General features: G+C 33.5%; 1 long non-coding RNA gene across 1 annotated transcript in view; it reads right to left on the bottom strand.

Moving 5' to 3' along the window:
* LOC309624641 overlaps nucleotides 1-19,777 on the bottom strand; it is a 118,673-nt gene extending 98,896 nt beyond the window's left edge. The window contains exon 1 of the long non-coding RNA XR_014242070.1: nucleotides 16,302-19,777. This is a non-coding gene — a long non-coding RNA (uncharacterized lncRNA). The remainder of the gene's footprint in view (nucleotides 1-16,301) is intronic.
* Between the last annotated feature and the right edge of the window lie 1,417 nt (nucleotides 19,778-21,194).

Here is a 21,194-nt window from a genome sequence, read left to right as displayed (position 1 = left end):
TCTTGGAGGGTGCACACAATGTCCTGTGTGCACTGGGATGCAGGGAAAAAGCAGTGACTTCATAGGAACCTGTGCCAGACCTACTTTCTGGTCTTGAAGGGTCTCCTGTGGAGGCAGGGGGTGGCTGTGGCTCACTGAAGAGACAAGGACTCTGGTGGTGGAGGTACTGGGGAGTACTTAGTGGAGTGAGCTGTCCTGGAGGCTGCCATTTTGACACTAAGACCTGCCCCATCCAACAGCCTGTAGGCTCCAGTGCTGGGATGCTTGAGGTCAAACCAACAGGGCAGGAACACAGCCCGACCCAAGAGCAGACAGGCTGCTTAAAGTCTTCCTGAGCCCACAGCTGCCTGTAAACACATGCCTTGACATGGTCCTGCCCATCAGAGGGACAAGACCCAGTTCCACCCACCAGTGAGCAGGCACCAGTCCCTGACACCAGGAAGCCTGAATGAGCCTCTTAGACAAGCCTCATCCACCAGGGGGCAGAAATCAGAAGTGAGAGGTACTACAATTCTGCAGCCTGCAGGACTGCAAACACAGAAAGGTAGACAAAGTTATACAGCAGAGGAATATGTTCCAGATGAAAGAAAATGAAAAAACACCAGAAGAACAGCTAAGTGAAGTGGAGGTAGGCAATCGATCTGAAAAATAATTCAAAGTAATGATAGTAAAGATATCCAAGATCTCAGAAAAATAATGGAGGCACAGACCAAGAAGGTACAGCAATGTTTAACAAAGAACTAGAAGATATAAAGAACAAACAAACAGAGTTGAACAATACAATAACTGAAATGAAAAACACACTAGAAGGAATCAATAGAAGAACAAATAAGGCAGAAGAATTGATAAGTGAGCTGGAAAGAATGGTGGAAATCACTGCCACAGAACAGAATAAAGAAAAAAGAATGAAAAGAAATGAGGATAATTTAGGAGACCTTGGGGACAACACTAAATGCACCAACATTTGCACTATAGGGGCCCCAGAAGGAAAAAGAGAGAGAGGAAGGGCCTGAGACATTTGAGGAGATAATAGTGGAAAACTTCCCTAACATGGAAAAGGAAAGAGCCACCCAAGTCCAGGAAGCTCAGAGAGTACCAGACAGGATAACTCCAAGGAGGAGCACACTGAGACACTATTAATCAAACTGACAAAAATTAAAGACAAAGAGAAAATATTAAAATCAACAAGGGAAAAGCAACAAATAACATACAAGGAAATCCTCATAAGGTTATCAGCTGATTTTTCAGCAGAAACTCTGCAGTCCAGAAAGGATTGACATGACATATTTAAAGTGATGAAAGGGAAATACCTACAACCAAGAATACTCTACCCAGTAAGGCTCTCATCAGATTCAAAGGAAAAATCAAAAGCTTTACAGACAAGCAAAAGCAAAAATAATTCAGCACCACAAAACCAACTTTACAACTAATGCTAAAGGAACTTCTCTAGGTGGAAAAGAAAAACCCGCAACTAGAAATAAGAAAATTATGAATGGGAAAGCTCACTGGTAAAGGCAAAAATACAGTAAAGGTAGGAAATCAACCACACACAAATATGATATCAAAACCAGTAATCATGAGAAGAGGAGAATACAAATGCAGGATATTGCAAATGCATTTGAAATTGAGAGACCAACAACTTAAAACAATCTTGTATACATATAGACTGCTATAGCAAACCTCACAGTAACTGTGAACCAAAAATCTACAATAAATACACACATAAAAAAGAAAAAGCAATCCAAACACAAGGCTAATGATAGTCATCAAATCACAAGATAAGAGAACAAAAAAGGGAAGAAAAAAGACATACAAAAGCAAATCCAAAGTAATTAACAAAATGGCAATAAGAATATACATATCAGTAATTACCCTAAATGTAAATGGGTTAACTGCTCCAACCAAAAAACATAGACTGGCTGAATGGATACAAAAACAAGACCCATATATATGCTGTCAACAACAGACCGACTTCAGATCTAGGAACACTTACAGACTGAAAGTGAAGGGATGGAAAAAGATATTCCATGCAAATGGAGATCAAAAGAAAAGCTGAAGTAGCAGCACTCAAAATAGACTTTAAAATAAAGACTGTTATAAGAGACAAAGAAGGACACTTCATAATGATCAAGGGATCAATCCAAGAAGAAGATATAACAATTGCAAGTATATATGCACCCAACACAGGAGCACTTCAGTATGTAAGACAAATGCTAACAGCCATAAAAGTAGACATCAACAGTATCACATCAACAATAACATGTTATTGGGGGACTTTAACACCCCACTTACATCAATGGACAGATCATCCAGGCAGAAAATCAATAAACACAGCTCTTAAATGACACATTATACCAGATGGACTTAATTGATATTTATAGAGCATTCCATCTGAAATCAGGAGAATACACATTCTTTTCAAGTGCACATGGAACATTCTCCAGGATAGATTACATGCTGGGCCATAAAGCAAGCCTCAATAAATTTAGAAAGTTGAAATCATAAAGCATCTTTTCTGACCACAAACCTATAAGATTAGAAATCAGCTACAAGAAAAAAAAAAAAAAAAACTGTAAAAAACAGAAACACATGGAGGCTTAATAATACTAAACACCCAATGCATCACTGAAGAAATCAGAAAGGAAATAAAATATACCTAGAGATAAAACAAAAATATGTCCCAAAACCTATGTTATGCAGCAGAAGCAGTTCTAAGAGGGAAGTTTATAGCAATTAATCTTACCTCAGGAAACAAGAAAAACCCCTAACACCTAAAGCAACTAAAGAAAGAAGAACAAACAATACCCAAAATTAACAGAAGGAAAGAAATCATAAAAGATCAGAACAGAAAGAAATAAATGAAATAGAGACAAAGAAAACAATAGAAAAGATCAATGAAACTAAAAGCTGGTTATTCAAAAAGATAAACAAAACCAGACTCATCAAAAAAAAAAAAAAAATGGGGAGAGGGCTCAAATCAAAATTAGAAATGAAAAAGGAGAAGTTACAATGGACACCACAGAAATACAAAGGATCATAAGAGACTAATACAAGCAACTATATGCCAATAAAATGGACAACCTAGAAGGAATAGACAAATTCTTAGAAAGGTACAATCTCCCAAAATTGAACCAGGAAGATATAGAAGATATGAACAGACCAATCACAAGCACTGAAATTGAAACTGTGATTTTAAAACTCCTAACAAAGACCAGGACCAAATGGCTTCACAGGTGAATTCTATCAAACATTTAGAGAAGAGTTAACACCTATCCTTCTGAAACTCTTCAAAAAAAAATTGAATAGCAAGGAACACACCCAAACTCATTCTACGAGGCCACCATCACCCTGATACCAAAACTAGACAAAGATATAACAACAACAACAAAAAAAGAAAGTTAAAGGCCAATATCACTCATGAGCATAGATGCAAAAATCCTCAACAAAATACTAGCAAACCGAGCCCAACAACACATTAAAAGCATCATACACCATGATCAGGTGGGATCTATCCCAGGGATACACAGTTTCTTCAATATACTCAAATCAATCAAAGTGATACACCAGATTAACAGACTGAAGAATAAAAACCATATGATCATCTCAATAGATGCAGAAAAAGCTTTTGACAAAATTCAACACCCACTTAGGAAAAAATCTCTCCAGAAAGTGAGCATAGAGGGAACCTACCTCAATATAATAAAGGCCATTTATGAAAAACCCACAGCTAACGTCATACTCAATGGGGAAAAGCTGAAAGCATTTCCTCTAAGATCAGGAAAGAGACAAGGATATCCACTCTTGCCACTTTTATTCAACATAGTTTTGGAAGTCCTAGCTACAGCAATCAGAGAAGAAAAAGAAATAAAAGAAATGCAAATTGGAAAAGAAGAAGTAAAACTGACACTGTTTGCAAATGACATGGTACTATAAATAGAAAATCCTAAAGATGCTACCAGAAAACTACCAGAGCTCATTAATGAATTTGGTTAAGTTGCAGGATACAAAATTAATACACAGAAATCTCTTGCATTCCTATGCACTAACAATGAAAAATCTGAAAGAGAAATTAAGGAAACAATCCCATTTACCATTACAACAAAAAGAATAAAATACATAGGAATAAACTTACCTAAGTAGGCAGAAGACCTGTACTCCAAAAACTATAAGAAGCTGATGAAAGAAATTAAAGATGACACAAGCAGATGGAAAGATATATCATGTTCTTGGATCATGAGAATCAATATTGTCAAAATGACTATACTACCCAAGGCAATCTATAGATTCAATGCAATCCCTGTCAAATTACCAATGGCATTTTTTGCAGATCTAGAACAGAAAATCTTAAAATTGTATGGAAACACAAAAGACCCTGAATAGCCAAAGCAATCTTGAGAAAGAAAAACGGAGCTGGAGGAATCAGGCTCTGTGACTTCAGAGTAGACTATAAAGCTACAGTCATCAAAACAGTATGGTACTGGCATAAAGACTGACTTATAGATCAATGGAACAGGATAGAAATCCCAGAAATAAACCCAGGTACCTATGGTCAATTAATCTACAACAAAGGAGGCAAGAATATACAATGGAGGAAAACCAGTCTCTTCAATAAGTGTTGCTGCGAAAACTGGACAGCCACATGTAAAAAAATGAATTAGAACATTCTTTAACACCACACACAAAAATAAGTTCAAAATGGATTAAAGAGCTAAATGGAAGACCAGATACTATAAAACTCTTAGAGGAAAACATGGGCAGAACACTCTGACATAAATTGCAGCAATATCTTTTTGGATCTACTTCCTAGAGTAATGGAAATAAAAACAAAAATAAACAAAGAAGACCTAATTAAACTTTTACACATCAAAGGAAACCATAGAAAAAACGAAAAGACAACCCACAGAATGGGAGAAAATATTTGCAAACCATGCAACTGACAAGGGATTAATCTCCAAAATATAAAAACAGATCATGCAACTCAAAAAATGAAAAATAAGGAAAAAAAACAATCAAAAATGAGCAGATCTAAATAGACATTTCTCCAAAGAAGACATACAGATGACCAAAAAGCACATGAAAAGATGCTCAACCTTGCTAATTATTAGAGAAATGCAAATCAAAACTACAATGAGGTATCACCTCACACCAGTCAGGATGGCCAACATCAAAAAGTCTACAAACAATAAATGCTGGAGAGGTGTGGAGCAAAGGGAACCCTCCTATTCTGCTAGTGGGCATGTAAATTGGTACAGCCACTACTGAGAGCAGTACGGAGGTTCCTTACAAAACTAAAAATTGAGTTACCATATGATCCTGCAATCCCACTCCTGGGCATATATCTGAAGAAAACCATACTTTGAAAAGATACATGCACCCCAATGTTCACTACAGCACTATTTACAATAGCCAAGTCATGGAAGCAACCTAAATGTCCATCAATAGATGAATGGATAAGAAGATGTGGTGCATATAGACAAAGAAATATTACTCAGCCATTAAAAAAGAATGAAATAATGCCATTTGCAGCAACATGGATGGACCTAGAGATTATCATACTAAGTGAAGTAAGACAGAAAAAGACAAATATTCTATGTTACCACATATGTGGAATCAAAAAAATGATACAAGTGAACTTATTTACAAAACAGAAACAGACTCACAGACTTCAAAAACAAACTTATGGTTACCAAAGGGGAAAGGTGAGGGGGAGAGATAAATTAGGAGGTTTAGATTAACATATACACCCTACTATATAGAAAATAGATAACTGATAAGGACCTACTTGTATAGCACAGGGATCTCTAATCAATACTCTGTAATAACCTATATAGGAAAAGAGTCTGAAATAGAAGAGACATATGTATATGTATAACTAAATCACTTTGCCATACACCTGAAACTAACACAACATTGTAAGTCAAGTATGCTCTAATATAAAATTTTTAAAAAGTTTTTTAAATTAAAAAAAAAACAAACATGAGAGCATGACAACCCTGAAGTCTCCCATGGCATGGCTAGCTAAGTTTGAATGTCTCAATTTGATTGTTTTCTGGTGTTCCCTCTTGCTTTATTACTTCATTTGTGTTCCTCCCAATTTTGTGTATTTTCCTTTATGGTAAGAAATAGCTTTCATTCCAAAAGATTCTAGTGACTACCTCTTCTGGTGGAGCTTCCAAAAAAGCCTTTAGTATTCCCTACTGTTTCAGAGAAAATATTAAATCATTTGGCAGGTATTTTAAGCCTTGTTACCTTGTAGGCAGTAAATACTTGATTGTTTTGCTACTTCAAACAGTGCAGACCTCTGACAAGAATAAAAGGAGGCAGATAAAAAGAGAGTACACTAAAAAAAAGAAAGCACAAAAAATAGGATGGAGGGAATGATTGTAGTAAAAAATAAAAATAGATTATGAAATTCTTGAAATAAAAGAGGTGTGATAAACAGAATTTTAATAAGACAAATTTAAAAGCTAGCCATTCCTTATACTTTGAGAAAGGGAAAAAGTAAAATCTTTCTTTTGGAACCTTCCAAATGTACACCTTTACTAACAAATTGAATTTTATCACCATAACTAGTGAGACACATTTTGACATTTAGGGATATATGAGAATTCAGAGAATCAATTATTTAACTTTTAGTTAACCTGAATACCTTAATTCACCTAGTGAATAAAAAAGTAAAATTAAAGTTTTGTATTTTAATATAACATCAATAACACGTCTGTTTTAATACGATTTAATGTATTATTTAATAGGAGTTATCTATTTATACCATAGGTATAACAAAGCATTCTACTAAGAATTTTTTTTTAGTATATTCAATCCTCTTATCAGGTACTTGGGACTCTTATTACCATCTCTTTGTCTCAATGAGGTTCAGTAATTTGTACAATTTAACATAATTGGAAAGTGACAAAACTGATTTGGAGACAGTTCTACTTATCAAAAATCCTGTTTCTCTTTTGTTTTAATTCACTGATTCTGCTAAGTGAGGAATTTTGTTTATGTACACTGTATGTTTCCTAGCAATTTAAAAATATGTTTATATTTTATTGTATTACTCGTGGAACCTGGGTCAGTACCTTTAAATCAGATCCATAGTAATACTCCTCTTTGGTTGTGTTGAACCCATCTTTCTGTTTATATGTCCATTGTTTTTCTTTATTGGATAAGGTATATCTTGAAACCAATTTTTTGCCTTTTTTTAGTTGAAGTATAGTTACTGTACAATATTATGTAAGTTGCATGTGTACAACATAGTGATTCACAATTTTTAAAGGTTATACGCATTTCATAGTTATTATAAAATGTTGACTATATTACCTGTATTGTACGATACATCCTTGTAGCTTATGTCTTTTATACATAATAATTTGTACCTCTTCATCCCCCACCCATATCTTCCTCTCCCACTTCCCTCTCCCCACTGGTAACCAGTAGTTTGTTCCCTATATCTGTGAGTCTGTTCCTGTTTGGTTATATACATTTATACATATATAAGTGATAACATACACAACTTGTCTTTCTTTGTCTGACTTATTTCACTAAGCATAATACCCTCCAGGTCCATCCATGCTGTTGCAAATGGTAAGATTTCATTCTTTTTTATGGCTCAGTAATATTACATTGTATATATAAATATCACATATTCTTTATCCATTCATCTGTTGATGGACACTTAGGTTGCTTCCATATCTTGGCTACAGTAAATAATGCTGCTATGAACATTGGGAGGCAATCTTTTCAAATTAGTGTTTTTGTTTTCTTCAGATGTATACCTATGAGGGGATTTGCTGGATCATATGGTAGTTTTATGTTTAGTTTTTTGAGGAAACTCCATACTGTTTTCCATAGTGGCTGCACCAATTTACATTCCCATCAACAGTGTACAAGGGTTCCCTTTTCTCTACATATTCGCCAATATTTGTTATTTGTAGACATTTTAATGATAGCTATTCTGCCAAGTGTGTGGTATCTCATTGTGGTTTTAATTTGCATTTTTCTGATGATTAAAAATGTTGAGCATATTTTCATGTACCTTTTAGCCATCTGTATATCTTCTTTGGAAAAATGTCTATTCAGGTCTTCTGCCCATTTTTTAATCGTATTGTTTGTTTTCTGTTGTTGAGTTGTATGAGCTGTTTATATATTTTGTATATTAACCCCTTACAGGTCAAATGGGTCATATCATTTGCAAATATTTTCTCCCATTCAGTAGGTTGTCTTTTCATTTTGTTTATGGTTTCTTTTGCTGTGCAAAAGCTTTTAAGTTTAATTAGGTCCCATTTGTTTGGTTTCGCAAGAATTTTAATAATTAATGATTTAATCATATTAAACAATTCAGAAGGAAAACAAAATATAAATATCCTCTGATATTGTTTCTGATTTCATTAGTAACTCCACATTGTTAGATAGATGATGGTATCATGAGGGGAAAAAACATGTTCTTAATATATTATATATTATCGATTTATAATGAAATTTTGTTAAATTATTTTAATTAACAAACAATGAAAATAGCATACCCTAGTGGTTAAAAACAAAGACTCAGGATAGGTTCTTTTACTTTTGACTTTACCTCTTATGAGAAATGTTAAATTAGATATTTGTATCTTAGAGTCTCAGATTCCTTACTAGAAAATTACTTTTTCAGAGAAAATCTCATATTGCTGATTACCTGTTAAATGTTATATGAAGTGTAATAACAGAAATGTCCAAAGATTGACATATGACATGGGAGAATGATAGAACTACAAACACATCTATTTTTTTCTTTGGACAGTCATGCATTCCTAAATACTGGCTTGAAGATAGGAATCATTTACATTTCTAAAGCTATTTTCCCACTGTTAAAAATCAATTGGAAGAATAACATTTCCAACCAGGGTGAGAGAAATCTGTAATTCATAACTATAATATTCTAGAGGAGAAGGAAACCTGAAATTATTTCTTTTAAATGACTGTGAAGGATGTGATATGATGGAAGAAATGTTTTTTTTTGTGAAAATATTATTTATCGATATAATCTTATTTACTTTATAAGTTCTATAAATTCATCTCTAGGTTGTCTATCTGAAGAACAAATTTATAGAGCACACCTAACAAAAAACAAAAGTAAATAAAAGCCTAATCATCTATTGTAAATTACGAAAAGGCCAGTAGGAATTTGCAGGCTCAAAGCCAGCATGGTACAGAATCTTAATGGAGTTAACAGGAGCTCAACAGATTTAGATCTTCAAAGGCCACTTGATTAAAAGCTGACAGAAGGAAATTCAAAGAGTTTACCTTTTTCAAAAATGTAATTTTCTATTTTCTATTAAAACATTATTTTTATGTGAACTGTATATTTTGATAGACAGTAGCTACTTTTTTGATGGGAGAAAATTCATTTTAAAATAACTAAAATAAAGTATCTGTTTAGTACTTATATACTTAAACTAAATAGTTGCCTTAAGAATCATCAAATATAAATCCTTGTGTTTTTTCATGTCACTCTCCTAACTGATGTGAAAAATTGCAAAATTCCATTACTCCTAAAAGTAGTAATGTAACTATCATGTATTTCTTACACCTTTCATATAGTTAACATATATATATATGTGTATATATATATATTTTATTTCCCTAAGTACATTGTGAAATTTCCAAGAACACAAAAACTACTTCACATGTTTTAATCCATGACAGACTTCCTCATCAACTTCATTGTTAGGGATGGACAGGTTTTACTGGGTAGAAGTGGACCCCAAAATCTCAGTGCTAACCAGTATAAAGGTTGATTTATCAGAGTATGGTAACTCAGGGCTCTGAACTTCTTATATTTTTTTATAACATCATCTTCATCATGTGCCTTTACAATTCCTTGACAAGGAGAGAGTCATATAGAGGTGTGTGCACCGAATACATTAAAAGTCAGGCATGTCAGTGTCTTACATCAGTTCTGCCCACATTCCATTGGCCCAAGTCCAATCATAGAGCCCTAACCTAAAGAACAAGGGACAAAAAAAAAACCCCAAAGTATCAAATATTCATAGATTTACGTGATGAAAATATATTTCTCTCTCATATCACAGTAGATTGCATGTGGAGCAGGAAAGCTTCTTCTCCAAGCAGTGATTCAGGGACATTGCCGTCTTCCATTCTGTGGCTTAGGCCATGAACATCATCAGAGTTCTTTACTTTTTACATATTGATGGGGAAGAAGAACAAAATTATGCACAAATAAGTTTTATGGGCCAGGCTGGACTAGTTGCAGTCACTTCTGCTCTCAATTCACTGGCTGGAAGAGGTTCACTTGAACTGATGTAAATGTACATGAGATGGGGAATATATTTGGACTCTGTATCTATGAACAAACCTGGATAGTGATGAGTACTGGCAGTTGTTGTCACACCCTTTTTTAGGAAGGAAATCAAGGAAGAGAGAGCTTAACTAACAACTTATTCAAGATCACACAGCTAGAAAATGACAGAAAGAGAAGTTTAATCCATGAAATTTATCTCCATCATCTGTGCTCCTACCCACTATACTATTTTTCAAACGTGCAATTTAACGCAAATGTTCGGTGCATATTTCTTAAACAAATGACTGCAGAATAGATAAAATTTACCCAAAATCATCTGTTCTATACCTTTATTAAATGATTGAATGTGGAACAGATAGTTTTACCCAGATATTTGACATAAAACCCTTTGTTTTTTGTTGCCATTTGCTGGCATTTTAATATCACTAGTAAGGCATTGCCCCGGCACACTGCAATACTTTATTACTTGGAAAACATTTTGTAGATATTCAATTTTATATCAATAGGGTTCCCCCATCCCCCCTTCTGATAATTAGCTGTTCAGCCTTGTATCTGTGGATTAAGTTTCCTTATCTTTACCTTCTTGTATTCCAGCAGATAACCTTCAGAATACAGACAGACAATTTTAGAGTTAACACTCACTTCTCTAATCAATTGAGGCAGTCCTCACAGAGGACAGAATCACAGAAAATGCTTAAATGATTACTAAGAAAAAAAGAAGGTGGTGGATTATTGAACACGTCTACATTAATTGTAGAGAAAGCCAATCTAGGAATGGGTTCGTCCAGTGGAAAAAATCTAAACTGAAGAAAGGGAGACTAACTTGCACATGGGATTGGAAATAATTTTTAAAACATCTTATTTCCCTGCCTTAACTGCATGGAAATTGCTATACTGTTAATGGTCTGTGAATCTTTAATCACAGATAAATGTTAGTATCTGTCCTCAGGGCAAAATGCAAACACATTACACCACAAGAGAAGCAAAGAAATGAATTTATGCTTTAATGAGCTGTGCAGTCTTATTATTCACCTAATATAATATGACACTTTGACTTTGTTCTGGAAACAAACTGGGAATATGAGGTCCAATTTGTATTCGGGGAGATTGTTTACTATGAAAATTTATCCAATGATTAGTTATTTTTTTCTTTTTTATCTGAAGACTTCCTTTTATTGTTTTTCCTTTATATTTTTAATTAGTTTAAAGTAAGTATTTAAAAATTCTCTCTAATCTGGAGGGAAATTATTCATGGAAAAATCTCATATTAGGTTTCTCATTTCACTGTGACACTGTGTGTTTTGTTATCTATATATGAACAAGCAAAATTGGACTTAACAGTTGCCCCCAAATGCTAATGACCCATCCATCTAATGAAGTACTTTTCATTATGTAGCGTCACCAAATTTAATTGAGCATTTAATTCAAAGTTTGTCACTCTGCTGGTTGCCTGGTGATTTATATGCAATCCTCAAACCAAAGCTAGAAGGTAGTGTCAGTTTAAATGAGTGATCAAAACTCAAACCTTTTAAAATAAGAAATCAAACATGTCTAGTAGATAAGTTAGTGTAATTGTTATTGCTGTTGCTTATGTTCCAAGTGTGCTGCATGTGGGAGAAGAGGGAAATGACAAATGCAATAAACTTTTGGCTTACCAAATGAAATTTACAAACATTTATAGCCATCATAATATGGAAAAGTAGATATTATTTAAAGGCCCACAAATATTAAACAGCTAATCAAAATTTTATTTCTATTAGAAGGTAAAACATATGCCAAAGCTGTACCAACAGTTGTATAATATAGATGATTATTTGCTTTTTTCAACTGCAAGGAAAAGAGAACATTTTTTATCTTCCTGAAACTTATTTGAAAACTGTCAAGGGGACTTGCAGCTTCAAATATAAGTAAAGCAATGGGATTTTTGTAGTTAGCACTGAGAAAGAGAAATCAGTTCTGAGAAAATAAAAATTAACACTACCTATAAAAGTGAATAGGATAAAAAAGATTTGAGGCATTACATGTTTTGTATATTGTGTAGGAGTTATAATTCCAGTTTAAAACTGAGGAGAATGAAACTCAATGAGTGTAAGTAACTACTCATTCAAAATGTATTTATTGAGTTCTAGTCTGTGCTAGAGAATGCGATGAAGTGAGAATCATAGCAGTGATAAAGCTGACCCATTCTAACCTCATGAAGCAAGATAAAATAAACAATCCCCAAAATGTCTCCTAACTTTAAATTGTTTTAAGTTCAAGAAATAGAAGTAGAAGATGCTATGAGAAATAGTTTCTAAGAGTTTGAATTTGTGTAGGTGCCAAGGAAAACATCTATGAATAATTGCAATTTAAGAGGTCACTTAAAATATGTATATTTATTTAATTACATATGTACATGTAAATATGAGAAAGAAAGAGAAAAGAGAAAGAGAAGGGAAGAGAGAAAGAGAAAGGCAGAGAAAGAAGGAGACAGAGAGAGAAAGAGAGAGTTTATGATGATACTACTTCTCCATCTGTTTCTGATCCAGTGAAAATTGGGCAGCATGGCCTATTGAGAATAAGAGCACAATTCATACTTTACTGCTATTGAAGGCAGAATGGAGAAAATGGCTTGGACCAGGAAAATACACTCATTGTCTCTTCATCCTAGAGTTAACTTGATTTAAGTACCTAGTAGAAGTTGAGGAAAATGATTCATAGGGAAAAATTTCACAGTATATTAGTGAAAGCACCGTATCAACATTCATGCATATGATGAGTGAATTCATCTATAAACTATATTTTACTTTTGGAATGTATGGAAAGGGATCTTAAAAACTAACATAATCATAAATATTCTTCATTTTGTACCTACTCTACTTTATGAATTAGTATTTTCATACTACTTCAACCATCCACTTTCACTGTTTCTACTTTATAATCATCCCAAACTAAAATCTCTATTCTAGCGACTCCTCTTTTCCTTACACTGTTCAAAAAGCAGGTACTTTCCCTTCCCTTATCTGAATGTTCACCCCTGGCTGGAAAAAAATGACCATTTTAATTTCTTATACCCATCACCTTTCCTTTTTCTCTAGTTTTTCACTCATAAATTTGATAAATTCTTGTCACTATCATTAACTCCAGCATACATATTTAGGGGCATGATTATCAGTGTTATTAACCTCATCACATATACTTAACAAAACACTAATTCTTTCCCTCAAACTTACATGAAATTTGCATGCTCATTATGCTCATTTATGCATCTAATCTAGCTATAAAACATGTATATCAACAGCCTAAAAATTTTCTTGGAGCAATGTAGCTTCTCATGGCAAGTGAATAGATAAATTTATCTCAGTTTAAACTCATAATTTCATTGATTTATAGAAGAAGTAAACATTATAAATCACACAATATATGCTAATCAGGCTTAGAAAAAGACATGATATAAAAATGTTAGTTATAAAAGAGGCCAAGGAATTTTGTGATCATCAGACTTTAACATGTACAAGTAAAGTTGGGCATATAGGAATATTTGTAGCCTTAAAAACATATTTTTTTAACTTATTCTATGCTCTATATACATATTTTATTCATATTAAGCTTATTTTGCATTTTCTCTCCTCTTTTAAAAATAATTGAAAATCACTCAGTTATTCATTCATCCAACAAATATTTATTAAACAATTACTTGTTTCAAGTGCTCTTCAATGTGTTGTGGAAAACAATGAAACAAAACAGACAAAAACTTACATTCTAATAGAAAGATATATATAAATAAAAGGTAAGATATATTGAATGTTAGTGACAAAAGATGATGAGAAAATTAAGCCGTAAGAGTATATGGTTGTGGCAGGTGGTATTTTTCAACTATAGCTACAACTATATCACTCATCTGACATGCTGTTTTACAATGTGATGTTATACCACCTTGCCTTCAAAAGATGGTGTCTAGGCCACATTCTCATGAATCTTCGTGAATCTGAGACTACTTTAAACAAAATAATACATTAGAAATGAGATTATGTGGTTTTGCAGTCAGAGCCACAATAAGGATTTCACTTTGTCCATCAGGACACTAGCTTTTTGAGTTCTGTGCCTCCTTATAAGAAGTCTGATTATCCTGCTATCCCTATTCTCAGAGCAAGTCCAGAGCATGTGGGGAAATGACCTGCAGGTCCTCTGACTGAAAATCCCATCTGAGGTCCCAACTGAAAGGAGAGTGTGTGTTTAAAGACACTTGCAGATGATTTCATTCCACAACCTTCAAGCTGTGTATAAACCAATCTACTCTTGCCCTGTCCAGATTCCCAACCCACAGAATATGTGAGCATAACAAGTGGTGGTTTTCAGACAAAGATGTCACAAAGAAAGAAAACTATGGGCCAATATCACTGATGAACATAGATGCAAAAATCCTGAACAAAATACCATCAAACAGAATCCAACAGCACATTAAAAGGATCATAGGGGCTTCCCTGGTGGCGCAGTGGTTGAGAGTCTGCCTGCCAATGCAGGGGACACGGGTTCGAGCCCTGGTCTGGGAGGATCCCACATGCCGCGGAGCAACTGGGCCCGTGAGCCACAACTGCTGAGCCTGAGCGTCTGGAGCCTCTGCTCCGCAACAGGAGAGGCCGCGATAGTGAGAGGCCCGCACACCGCGATGAGGAGTGGCCCCCGGTCGCCACAACTGGAGAGGGCCTTCACGCAGAAACGAAGACCCAACACAGCCAAAAATAAACATAATAAATAAATAATAAATAAAAATTAAAAAAAAAAAAAAAAAAAGGATCTACACTATGATCAAGTGGGGTTTATCCAAGGGATGCAAGGGTTCTTCAATATATGCAAATCAAGCAATGTGATAAACCATATTAACAAATTAAAGGAGAAAAATCATATGGTCATCTCAATAGATGCAGAAAAAGCTTTTGACAAAATTCAACACCCATTTATGATAAAAACCCTCCAGAAAGTAGGCACAGAAGGAACTTACCTCAACATAATAAAGGCCATATATGACAAACCCACAGCCAACATCGTTCTCAATGGTAAAAAACTGAAACCATTTCCTCTAAGATCAGGAACAAGACAAGATTGTCCACTCTCACCACTATTATTCAAAATAGGTTTGGAAGTTTTATCCACAGCAATTAGAGACGAAAAAGAAATAAAAGGAATCCAAATGAGAAAAGAAGAAGTAAAACTGTCACTGTTTGCAGATGACATGATACTATACATAGAGAATCCTAAAGACTCTACCAGAAAACTACTAGAGCTAATCAATGAATTTGGTAAAGTAGCAGGATACAAAATTAATGCACAGAAATCTCTTGCATTCCTATTCACTAATGATGAAAAATCTGAAAGATAAATTAAGGAAACACTCCCATTTACCATTACAACAAAAGGAATAAAATACCTAGGAATAAACGTACCTAAGGAGACAAAAGACCTGTATGCAGAAAGCTATAAGACACTGATGAAAGAAATTAAAGATGATACAAACAGATGGAGAGATATACCATGTTCTTGGATTGGAAGAATCAAAATTGTGCAAATGACTATACTACCCAAAGCAATCCACAGATTCAGTGAAATCCCTATGAAACTACCAATGGCATTTTCCACAGAACTAAAACAAAAAAATTCACAATTTGTATGGAAACACAAAAGACCCTGAATAGCCAAAGCAATCTTGAGAAAGAAAAACGGAGCTGGAGGAATCAAGCTCCTGGACTTCAGACTATACTACAAAGCTACAGTAATCAAGACAGCATGGTACTGGCACAAAAACAGAAATATAGATCAATGGAACAGGATAGAAAGCCCAGAGATAAACCCACGCACATATGGTCACCTTATTTTTGATAAAAGAGGCAAGAATATACAATGGAGAAAAGACAGTCTCTTCAATAAGTGGTGCTGGGAAAACTGGACAGCTACATGTAAAAGAATGAAATTAGAACACTCCCTAACACCATACACAAAAATAAACTCAAAATGGATTAAAGACCTACATGTAAGGCCAGACACTATAAAACTCTTAGAGGAAAACATAGGCAGAACACTCTATGACATAAATCACAGCAAGATCCTTTTTGACCCACCTCCTAGAGAAATGGAAATAAAAACAAAAATAAACAAATGGGACCTAATGAAACTTAAAAGATTTTGCACAGCAAAGGAAACCATATACAAGATGAAAAGACAACCCTCAGAATGGGAGAAAATATTTTCAAATAAAGCAACTGACAAAGGATTAATCTCCAAAATTTACAAGTAGCTCATGCAGCTCAATATCAAAAAAACAAACAACCCAATCCAAAAATGGGCAGAAGACCTAAATAGACATTTCTCCAAAGAAGATATACATATTGCCAACAAACACATGAAAGGATGCTGAACAACACTAATCATTAGAGAAATACGAATCAAAACTACAATGAGGTATCACCTCACACCAGTCAGAACGTCCATCATCAAAATATCTACAAACAATAAATGTTGGAGAGGGTGTGGAGAAAAGGGAACCCTCTTGCACTGTTTGTGGGAATGTAAATTGATACAGCCACTATGGAGAACAGTATGGAGGTTCCTTAAAAAACTAAAAATAGAACTACCATATGACTCAGCAATCCCACCACTGGGCATATATCCAGAGAAAACCATAATTCAAAAAGAGTCATGTACCACAATGTTCATTGAAGCACTATTTACAATAGCCAGGACACGGAAGCAACCTAAGTGTCCATCGACAGATGAATGGATAAAGAAAATGTGGCACATATATACAATGGAATATTACTCAGCCATAAAAAGAAATGAAATTGAGTTATTTGTAGTGAGGTGGATGGACCTAGAGTCTGTCATACAGAGTGAAGTAAGCAGAAAGAGAAAAACAAATACCGTATGCTAACACATATCTATGGAATCTAAAAAGAAAAAAAAAAGGAAAAATGGTTCTGAAGAACCTAGTGGCAGGACAGGAATAAAGACACAGATGTAGAGAATGGACTTGATGACATGGGGCGGGGGAAGTGTAAGCTGGGATGAAGTGAGAGAGTAGCACTGACATATATACACTACCAAATGTAAAATAGCTGGTGGGAAGCAGCCGCATATCACAGGGAGATCAGCTCGGTGCTTTGTAACCACCTAGAGGGGTGGGATAAGGAGGTTGGGAGCGAGATGTAAGAGGGAGGAGATGTGGAGATATATGTATATGTATAGCTGATTCACTTTGTTATAAAGCAGAAATTAACACACCATTGTAAAGCAATTATACTCCAATAAAGATGTTAAAAAAAAAAAAAGTGGTGGTTTTATGCCATTTTTTTTTTGCAATGGTGTGTTGCAATAACTATAAAATGGGGTCTTACAGTTTAGACAGGATGACCAGAGAAAAATAGCATTTATGTTGTTTTTACTTAGATGAAAACTTAGATAACCAAGTGGAGTTATCAGTAAAGGAGAGGGGACATAAGACTGATGTTTGGATGAAGGTCCAGGGCCAAGAGAAACCTTCAGTGGCCCTCCTTTGGGAAATATTGCATAGAAGTTCAGTGTTCTAAAAGTTCTCTAACTTTCCTTAGTACCATTACATAAGTTCAAAATAAAATGTTTTCCAGCTTCCAGAGTCTTTTTCAATTATATCCATGGAATACTGGGTTAGATATTTTAAAATTGTTAGTACATGTTTTGCACATATTTATAATGTGCATGATTTTTAACTATATTTTTTTCTTATTTTAGTTTCAATGTAAATTATTAGAGCTGACTACTTCAGGTTCTCCTCATTTACTTAAAACTCTTTGCCTGTCTCTTCTATTTGTTGAGCAAATAAATAAGCAGATATATTTACCTAAACTATCAGGTTTGATTTCCTGAATTTGCTTGATTCTAAGATGTATGATAAAAATGCATAATTAATTTACATAAAAGCACATGCTTTAAAATTATATTTACATATTAGTTCCAAGAATAACCCTGAATTCATAAAAGATAAAATATTGAAAAATGCTCGAGGACACCAATAATTTATAATAGTACAATGTTTGGTTTGTCTTTTTATATGTAAATTTTAGAAGCGTTCTTTTAAAAAATGTACCTTAAAATCATTCAGGTAAAAGCAATTTTTCCATATGAACAACAACAAAGAGATAATTAGGAAATGGTCATTTACTTTGTGAGACTTTATGATTTATATTATTCTAACCTATATCAATATAGTACTCTACATCTTTAAATAAAATGAGTATTAGTGTTAATGAATAGAGAAAAAGAGTGAAATTATTTATTTTAATCTCCTCACCTGCACTTTCCATGTTCTCTGGGTTATAGTAATCCATGCTTAATATTTATCTTGAGTTTTTAAAATTTTTCTTTATTTTTATTTTTTATTGAGGTATAATTGACATGCAACATTATATTATATAACATGTTAGTTTCAGGTATACAACGTAATGATTCAATTTCATGAGATATTTTTGATGTCTGTCATAGTATAACTTGGAAGGACCTCTTCTATGCATTAGCATAATTGTATATATTAGAATTTTCTATTTAGGACAAAACATTATCATCTAAAGGAAGAAAAAATTAAGGTGAATTTTTAATAATATTTACTATAAATTTCTTTTCCACAATATGGAAAACTTATGCATTATTTGAATTCCATTTCATAAAATGCTCTGTAAAATAATTGGCCTACATCATTTAATTATCATTGTATAAAAAGAAATCCAGCGTCCTGTAGCTTAAAAGCAACTACTATTTATTATAAGTTGAATTTCCCATGGCTTGCATGGCTTGGCTAATCTAGTTTGGGCCCAGTTTATGTTGAGTTTGCTCAGGTATCAGTGGTTGGCTGGATCTGAAATTTGGTCAGGGCTCTATTCTCAGCTGGGCTTTCCTGGGACATCTCAGCTGATACTTCTCTGCTTTAGTTGTCATTCATCCCCTTTTAAGGACCATCAGACTTATCACGTTGACATCAGAAGCTCAAGAGCTAGTGAGTCTCATCTTGCAAATGCTTTTCAAGACACTGCTGATATCAGGTCATATTGACCTAAGCAAGTCACAAACTAAGCCAGGCACAGAGAATTAAACTTACCCACAGTGGGAAAGCATTGAGAACTTACACAGAAAAATGCACAGATAGAAGTGGTGAGGAAATTGGGCCGTTAATGAAATCTAAGCACAGTCTGTAAACAGTGTCAAATTAGTCTTACAAGTTCTTTTTGTCCTTTCTCATCTCCATCTGCTTTTGATTTTCAATCTCATATGTATACTTTTTCTTTCTATACATATTACCAAAAATATATTTAATTATTCAAGTATAAATGATTCACAAAAATTCACATTATATTTCCCACAGAATTAATTCCATTTTAGTAGTTAAAAGTGTTTATATAAATGTATGAAAGTGAATGTTCAGAAATCAGCTAATGAGTTATGAAGGGTTTGGGAATTACTATAGTCTTATTAGCCATTCTTGATTCCCCTTTGTTGTAAACAAATTATTATTTGTAAACAGCCATGAATAATATCTTGAAGTCAAGTTTTTTTGGTCCTATTTATTAAGCAAATAATGATGAAAATAATAGACATTATTTTAATTGTTATAACTGTTTTTGTAACAGTGACAAAATGTATACAAAACATAAATATTTTGGTACTATATACCTTTTAATAATTTATAAGTCAAAGGAAACATATTAGTTAAAAAAAGTTAATCTAGAAATTTATCTATGTGGCACAACAAATTGAATCATAAACAAATCTCTAAGACTGCCCATCTTTGATATAATATACTGCATATCAAGTGACTAAAAATTTGAATAATTATTACTCTCTAATTAGCATAATATTATTAATATATCTAGATGTCAGATTTACAGGGTTGAATAATGTATTTTTCCATTTTTAGTGGATTATATGTCATTTTTATAAAGTTTTTTTCCCAACAAAAACAAAATATGATAGATTTATGCTACTTCATACTATTTACTAGATGTCTCTGAGGCATAGTTTAAAGATGCACTGTGTGCAATAGATGTATAAATGATTTGTTTACATTACTCTATATAAATTATTTGTTTGCTTAATGTCTTGGAAATGATTTGATGTATTATAGTTGCTGATCCTGTTCTCATTGTAGTAGTAGAATAAACAAGATCTGTGTCTAATTTCGTCTTCTTTTAGCTTATCTGAACCAAATAAAGGTGTTTTTATCTCCATTATATTTTATATTAATGACACTTTTATCAATTTCATATTAATGTATCACATTTATGTTTCCATTTCCTCTTATTAAATATTATTTCAAAAATTATGAAATATTTCAAACAAGAAAAAGTAGAGCATAATATAAAATATATCTATGCATACTCTACCAAAACGTAATATAAGTTAATAGCATTTTGCCACATTTGCATCTGACATATTATTTGAAAAATATAAAGCATTAGAAATGATATGATGCTTTCTTTGACCTCTCAATCATCCTTCATTGAGGCAATATCCTGATCTCAATGCTTGTACCATGGATTAATATTATATCTTTACTACATATTAATATAATTATGTACAATATATAATATTTTGCTGCTTTAATATACAAGTATAAAATCATCTATACATGTCATTTTTGTAACTTATTGGTTTTACTCATAATTTTGTGTTCCAGGTTAACCTATGTTTATAAATTTTTTAAAAGTTCATTTTATGAATAACCCATTTATTTCTTTTCCCAGTTCACATGAGCCATAATATTTTTTACAGGACATATCTAGAATGAATTTGTTGAGTCTTATGACTTGAGATTATTCATATTTAACAGCTGTACTAGTTACCAATCACTGTGTTAAACATTTCTCCAAAACATGGCTACTTAAAGGAATAAACA

Source organism: Balaenoptera borealis, assembly GCF_965194805.1.
Source record: "Balaenoptera borealis genome assembly, chromosome: 2".
Taxonomy (NCBI): Eukaryota; Metazoa; Chordata; class Mammalia; order Artiodactyla; family Balaenopteridae; genus Balaenoptera; species Balaenoptera borealis.
The sequence above is the reverse complement of the archived record's forward strand: the minus strand, read 5'-3'. Positions and strand labels throughout refer to the sequence as shown.